We start from the raw sequence: 8452 nt of genomic DNA on the forward strand, positions 1-8452 counted from the left end.
TAGTTGGCCACTAGCTGTATACATGAATTTGCAGCTTTTGATGAAACATTTTGAGTTGTCCAGGACAACATAAATTTGAATGACCTAGAATCAACATAGAGCTGCCTGGCAATAACAATCGGTATTTAATTCTGCAATGGAGGTAGTTACTTAACCTTCCTTCTAACACAGAGATATTTCTGCCATAGATAAATGTATTATTCAGATGCCTCTTAAATTAATTCAATCAAATCTCATGTATCCTTAGGAACAAGCTAAGGGGAAAAGAATTATCTGTTAGAATCTCGCCTGCATGAGCACATCAAATCAAGAATGTTCTCAAATATTACAAACTAGCTAATGTTTCTTGTTTTTGTGGATTTGTTTGGGGTGGGGTTTTTTGGGGGTTTTGTTTGTTTGTTTGTTTTAATTTAAGGTATGAAGCACTGGAAAGACCTGTAACTAACCAGTGTAGCAACTATATGCCATCCTGGGAGGGATGAACTGTGGAATTTGACGGAAGGAAGAGTGAGCCACAAACTTGATGATAAGCTGCTGGTCAGAATTGATCTTCAGAGTGATATCTTGGATTTAACTTGGCTTAACTTGTCTGAGATTGGGGCTTTTCTGGGATGTCTGAAGTTCTGTGAAAAGAGAGAGTGTGTCTTGTTTTCATCATCTCTTCCATAGTTTTTACAAGTATACGTTTTAGTTCATTAACTGTATTTAGATTCACTTGTCTGTACTAAGGCTTTTCCGTAACTATAGTATGCATACTGACTGTTCACGATTCCTAGAGGTGTAACAAAAATTTCATTCTCATAAATGGCAACAAATACATAATGAATGGGGAAAATGAAAGTAAATCATAAAGCTTGCTAATGTTCTTGCTAGTGAAACAGCAGCAACAGTAACACACAAAAGGTATGCACTGTAGGGTTGTGAGGTCTTTATAAACTTTGTAATGGAGCTGATTTACATCAAATGATCTGATAAGACACCAGTGAACTTACCTTTGTTTTTTAAGTTAATGCAACTTTAACCTTCAGGAACACTATAATATTTCACTATAGAAAATGAACACAAAAGTTTTGTTGATAGAATATTAGTACCTTAATGCATACTGTGAAGTCCTGAACTGGTACATATGACTTACAGATCCATATATAGGTTATGTAGTTCGAGGATTGTGATAGAAACAAAACAGTGATTGTGATAGAAACAAAACAGTTCCAAAGGACAGATCTCTAACATCTATCTCTTTCTCTTGTTTTTATCAAGTTACCATGAAATATTGCAAATATGGGAACAAGTGAAGGTTATGCTTTGGCTTTGGATGTTGTGATTGATGGCCCATCATGGAAAGCAGCCCAGTGAAAATGCTAAATTAGAAATAGCTTCCTACTCTTTCTCCTCAAATTGGAAAATATTGAAATGACCAAGCTCTCAAAAAACTCTTATGTTTCAGAATTTAGTCCTGTTCTTAAGTTTTCAGTCTCTAGAGATTTTGATTTTGTAGCATACTTGGTAATAACTATATTAGCTTGGCTGTATACAGGACAACTGCCTGCAGTCACTGGAATTCTTTCAAGGAAAAAGCTTCAGTAGAAAAGACATTTTTGTTTCTAGGTGTTTTATGTAGGCATTATTTCGACAGGTGGGTGAATATAACAGGTAAGACAGTATTTGAGAGCTTTTCACTTAATTGCCAGTACTGTGATGTCCGTTCAGTGTTACTTGCTTCAAAGGAAGTCCTCTTCTTCTTTAGCATCAATGGCACAATGTCCTCCCATCTAAATGGCAACCTAAGCCCACACTTCTACTACATTGCTCTCCAGCTAGGTTCTTAGTGGCAGCTATGGAACTCTTAATCATCAGATGAGGAGAGCAGTGCAGACATGAGTGATTGTCACCATTAGACGGCATATTTGGTGACAAGCTGCAACTGAATGTGCAACCCTGTTTTAGCAATCTTGGCCTTTATTGAATTCATAGAAGTAAACAGTAAAACCTTTAGATAAGTAGATTTGTAGTGCTGTTTTGCTGGTCTTGTTTAGGTAAAGTCCCACTTTATTAGTTACTGACCCTAAATACCTGTCCTGGTTTTGTTAAAAACAAGTTTTTCTTTCAGTGAATTTGCCTGTCAGCTAAAGCCTTCATATTAACTGCATTTTCCTGGAGCACCAGACACATGTTTTGGTAAACCTATCAATGGAATGCAAACTTAATGATAAGCACAGATGGACATCTCGCGAGAGGGGCGACGAGAAGAAAGAGACCAAGAAACTGACCAACTGGGTATAACATTCCATTCACGTGAATACTTCATATAAAAGTGGGAGATCACGAGGATCTCGTGTTGCTTTCCCTTTTGCCCTTTTCCCTGCTGCTTATGGCCGACATTAGAAGAGGACCTTGCTAGTCGTCCCTGCGAACTGAGGCCTAGCGAGAGACTGAATCCAGCTCCGGTTGGTTGCAGAGTCTAATCCAGGACTTCAGGTGCCGGCTCTGCAGTTGCTGAGACTTTCAAGATTGGTTTTGTATATTTTGTATTATTTTTCTCTGTTCTTATTAGTAGCATTAGTAAAACATCTTTAATTTTTTCCAACTCTCTTCACTCTGTGCTTCTTTTCCTTCCAATCGCCTCTCCTTAGTGAAAAAGGGGGAGAGGGAGGGGGAAGTGTGGGGGGTAGAGGGGGCTAACAATACATCTGCCAGGGTTTTATTGTCACCCCGCAATCTTAACCCTCGACAATACCCATTGTAAAAACTTGATTAGGGCCATGCTATGTAATTTTAAAAGTAATTTTTTGTCTATGAGTTGTTTAGATAGTGGAATTTTTGGTTTTTCAGGGTTCATTACCAAAATAGGCTTGTCCTGGCTATCAAAAGTGTTTATGTCTTGCTAGGTTGAATCATAGGTTAGGTAATTTTATGGGTAGGGAACAAAATTAACATTTTCTTTCATGTTCTTCATCTCTAGTGATAATCGGAGACATCATTTTCAGTAAGCACCACAGCAGGTTTGACCAATTCAAGGAATATGTTTTTTAGGACAAGTAATAAGTAGATGGCAGGTTACTACTCCATTAAATGCTTTAAACCCATCTCCTGGATTCTTCTTCCCTCAGCACTTGTCCCATTACCCTTTTTATTTCCTCCCTTCAGAAAGGAGAAATGCCTGCACCTGGTTTCGTTCATAGCGAACAAGAAAACCAAAGTCTACGTCTGTACTTGAATTTTAGATTGTAATAACATGTCTTCACTTTGAGGATTTTATTTCTTACAAACTGGACACCTTTATTGAAGAGAATAAAGGCAGTGAGCTTCATACCAAGAAGGCACTGATATCATTGGAGAACGACAAACGACATATTGTACAGGCAAACACAAAATGAGCTTTCATGCAGGGTTCTGTCAGTGCCATTCAGCCTGCCTGAATGGACAGCTCTCTTGTGATTTATCTTCCATTCATCAGTCAATACCCAGTACTTTTTCAGCAGTGATGGATAAGATCTCTTGCTAAATTGACTACTGCCTGCTGAGCATTGTCGAGCTTGAGAACTGAACGGGAAGGCAAAGCTTAACACATCTCACGTGTGGAGTTGCAGGTTATGAGAGTTACAGAATGCTTCTGAATAGCTTAGAAAAGCCCTTGTTTAATTTTGGATCCCACGGACGTAAGGATCAGGCCTATCCTATTCTTCTAAAGTTATATAAATGAATTTGTGTTTTAGCTGGTTTCTGTGTAGTAAGGATGTATCTAGGCTTCAAAAGTATTTTTATTTTTTATCTCACTTCAAAGCTGCTGTATTTGCAAGATATTCAACATACACAGTGTAGCCCCATATACTTGTATATTTCAAGATATTAAGATATTTCAAAATTGTTTCAAAAATTTAATGTACTTTGTGTGTTAAAAAAAGAGACAGAAACATACATTTTATAGTAGTGCTGACAGGAGAAAAGAAGTCTTTTTCCAAAACCAAACAAAGAAATTACATAATATGTCTTTGTAACATAAGAGGTGTTATTTAACAGATAGCTCATTTGCCCTTCAGTAGACCAATTAATGCGTTCAGCTGTGAAGTTTGGCATTGTATCTCTTCATCCTCTTCAACTTCGTTCAGTCCTCCAGCCTTTTCCCACATCACAGGGGTGCTCAGCAAGCCACTGAGACTTCACTTGTTCACATCACCTGCCTTCTGAAGTACAGCATCCTGTGTTTTCTAAACCCAAATCAGAAAACAAAGGCCTTTTCAGAACAACCATGTTATTTTACATAGTTGTGGCCTCTAGAGTGCAGTACAGGGAAACTAGAGGCATTTGTGGGCAGAAACTTTTCTTGCTCCCTTTGAAAGTACGCTCTACTAATGTATTTTTGGGATGGGGTCACATACCTTTACGTGACAGTACAATATGCTTGAACCAAGCATGTTCTGAGCAACACATAAAACTTTTTAGATATATGGCTGGGTATGCATATGGCAGAACACAAATGTCAGATGTTGAGGAAAATGAGCAGAAAATACTTTCTATCTGAACTCTAATGCTTCTTATTTGCATCTTGAACAACAGCAACCCTTTTCATTATTTAAATAGAGGGAATAAGCTTTCTATGGAGGAAAATGGCAGCTCAGTTGGGAAAACTATGGAACTCATAGGTACATCCTCTGCTGAGGGACTTGATAAACTCAGGACACTGAGAATGGTGGAAAGTAGCATCCGTACAGAAACTCAAGTTTGACCTGGTTGACAGTGCACCCAAAATGCCATCTTTCCCAAATGGCCTATTATTTTACTCCTTAATTCTGTGCCTAACCTGATTTTACTATTTATAAACAATGCCAGCATTCAAGCACTCCACCACCAAAACCCATGAATACAAGTAGGTGAATTTAGAGGTGACTGCTTGTTCCACGTTAGTTGATCTGTTATGAAAAAGAGTCCATGCAAAAGAAATCCCCTGTCATAGCTGACAAGGAGATCAAGCTGTGTTCTGGGTGAACCTCTCACTTGTATTTTATTTTTTTTTTCCAGGAAACTGTTGAATAACAGTGTCAGCAAAGTCTGAGAAGATTTTCAAGGTAGTTGGTAGAACTTGCTTTGAACATTATTTTAAAAGTACATAAATGATCTGAGAAACTTAAATTCATGGGCTATAGGTATTTATTGCCTGTTTTAATACTTCATTTCTAGCATTTTATCACAGGACATAGGACACTGAAGTAACTCTAATAACCTCTTGTAAGGGAAAGAAGAGAGAAAGGTTTAAAAAAATTCTGCTGACAGTAACGTCTATTTCAGATACTTAAATATAATGATGCCAGTAGGTGCTGCTTAAATATTGCTAGCTATAGTAATTTTGGAAGATATTCTTTTGTTTTAGGAAGATCATAAGTATGGTGACATGTGATATATTTAGTGCAAATGAGTACTTAAAGAAGCAGCTGTTAAAAGATTAAAGTCACATAAAAACTTCTTACAGTTTTACACAAATTAAAGCTGTCTCCAGGTACTCTAATTTTATATGCACTCCTTTTTTTTTTTTTTTTTTTTTTTTTTAGATTTTCCCTTGGAAAATCAGCTAAAAATGTTCAATAGTGAAGAAAGAGATCTCTCCTTGCCAGAATAGTAAGATTTTCTGCTTCAAGTCTTTTCTTGTCACTGACTGGGTAGAAAGCAGCCAACATCCACATTTTATTTGGTCTCTCTCTTGGGCTTAGACTAGACTGTGATCACTTCATCAGCTGTTTATATGTAACAAAGGGAGGATTCAGCTAGAATCCTCCTAGTGGGCTACTTGTGGAACGGTAAGGAATTTTTTTTTATACATGTTTTTGTCTAAATTGTGTTGTAGAGAAATGCCACTTGTAATAATCTGATGCTCAAACCATTATAGCTACATGTTGAGCTTCCAATAACATCTTCCCAGAAAAAAGTTCTCCAAGTCTTTCTGGCTTTCTACCATTTGGCCATCCCCACAGCCAGGCCTCCACAACATGTGGCTTTCTAGGCGGGCAGTAGAGACTTTGCAGTCTTAGGGAACTCTAGTGCAAGATGAATCTCCCAGTTCTGAGCCTTCAAACCACTGGGAAGTAGAAATGAAGCTTGACTAACCAAGGTCAGTTGTTCCTAACTCAGCTACTGCTTCCAAGGTTTACCTGATATCTTCAGATTTTCATGGTCTTGAAGGTAAATTTCATTTTCAAAATTTAGAATTTCTATTTGGTGGGGAACTTAAACAACGTTTGTTAAAGTTGGCATAGTTATGTTCCTCAAATGGAATTTTAAATATTGGATCTGTTTGAATGCCTTGGTTTGAAATATTGAGCCACATATTTCTAAAAAGCAACATAGAAAAAAAGGAGAGGAGGAATATTTTTAACTGCTTTTTCAAGGATAACAACTTTGTAAAGCTGCATATGATGCTTCATAGAAAATGAGAATATCACCTTTCTCATATGCCAGACACTTTAGTGGATAGTCCATTTTCATGGGCTTTGTATTTGAGTCTTAAAGGTACTTGGTATGTTATATTCTTGTGCTTTTCTTCTATGGATATAGCAGAGTGGTTCTAGCTGTTCTTGTATTTTTCACTCTGGATAATCCATCTGCTTAACTGGATGAGGGGTGTGAATGTTTTTTCAGTTAGTTAATTTCTGGAGCATTCATTGTTTGATAATCTCTAACGAGGATTTAAGATTGAAGACTCCCATAAATATGAATATTAAAAGTTTAAAGAAATAAATCCAAAAAGTTAGCTTTTTTTGACAGCTTTGGCGAGAAAGTCAGTAATTAGGAAAAAAAACACTCCATGCCATTTGCTTGAGAGCAGAATAGACAGAAAGAAGGATGACATGTTTTTCCTCCATCTTTAGAAATTAAAATCTGAGGGAAAGGAGGCTGAATGGCTGTTAGAAGCCACCTCTTAGATCTGATTTTCTGCATTACCCCAGTGCAAATGGGAGGACAAATCTGTTCTAATTTCCTGAGCCTCTTGGGGATTGCCTATTGCCTCTCTTGAATTGCTACATTTCACCCATATTCCTGGCATACTTGGGCTAAGGGTGGCAAGAAACCTGCACAAGGCTAAACAAATAACCACATCCTAACTCTTTTTAGAGTGTTTCGAGATTAATATCTGCTCCTTAATTTTCTACAGTCTTGGCCTTGCTTGAATCCTGGTCAGAATTTCCATGGATGTATTTTAAATTGAGATGACAAAGACTTGGGTCAGAGATTTATTCCCTTAAGGTTTCTTGTAGGCAGAAGTTCCAAGACAATTTGCAATCATTTCCTTTTGAAGTTCTAGACTCTTTTTGCTGAAATGAGGAGAAACAACAATTGCAGAACTGCATGTTACTGTAATAAGATCTGCCAAACATTGAAGAGAAATAGTGCCAAAATCCAAAAGTTTAAGTAGGGTTCAGTTTTGCAGCAGTGTGAGTTCGTAAATAAAGTTTTATTTCATGGTGTTTTCCTGTTTAGATAAGTGTTAACAGTTTCAAGTCTCCTTGGAATGAACAGCTGTCTTGGAAAGATTCCAGCTCTACAGAGTAGCCCCTATGCCTTGATATTGAAATATTATTGTTTTGAATATGGAATAAGACTATTCTTATTTAATGGCACTGAAGTTTCCTGCTTTAATTTGAATACCTGCCACTCAGATCACCTATTTTCGACTATGAGGAATTGTTAATGTATTAACAGTATGTTACATGATTTTTCATATTTCTTTTAGTGTGTTGTGTTTTCATGTGGGTCACCACCCCAATTAACTGTATAGTTACTCAGAAGATACAGGTTATAACATTGAATATTTGCAGATGTATGTATCTGGAGAGCTGCTTAATTTACCTCTGTCTCTTGGCAGTTGATGATAGCTTTACAAAACCAGACCACCGGGATCGGGATGCAGTATTAATTACAAAGGTACTGTGATGTTTTTCCAGAAAGAAGTCTACAGAGCTGCATGTTTCACTGTCAATGTTAATACCTCATTTATTTCAGTTGGTCATATGCATTTGATGTTTTGTACACAAGATGGTTCACAAGGTGTATGAGCTGATTTTTAAACATCTAGTCTCTCATAAATTAGTCAAATAGAGAGAAAAGGAAAATGTCTTGCTTTTCTGAGATGCAGGTTGTCTTTGCATTACTTCTATTTTTTTATGCAATAGACACATGAATTTAGTCTTAACAAAAATAATTGTCCTATAACTACTACAAATTTGGATATAACTTTAAATATTAAAAATTGCATTTCCTCTCACTGTAATTAGGTTTCAGCTTGCTTGACTGTAGAATTGTTTTGGTTTCAATTCTTATGGCTTTTGAGTTTCTACTTAATCCAAAGAAGCCATTAAAATTAGATTATGGAGGAAACTGTTTACAGAGCTCTTAATCTGATTACAAAAGTAGTCATCATGAGGTGCTCATGCAAAATATAAGTATGAATAAGAAGATGGTT

Source organism: Columba livia, chromosome 1 (assembly GCF_036013475.1).
Source record: "Columba livia isolate bColLiv1 breed racing homer chromosome 1, bColLiv1.pat.W.v2, whole genome shotgun sequence".
Lineage (NCBI taxonomy): Eukaryota > Metazoa > Chordata > Aves > Columbiformes > Columbidae > Columba > Columba livia.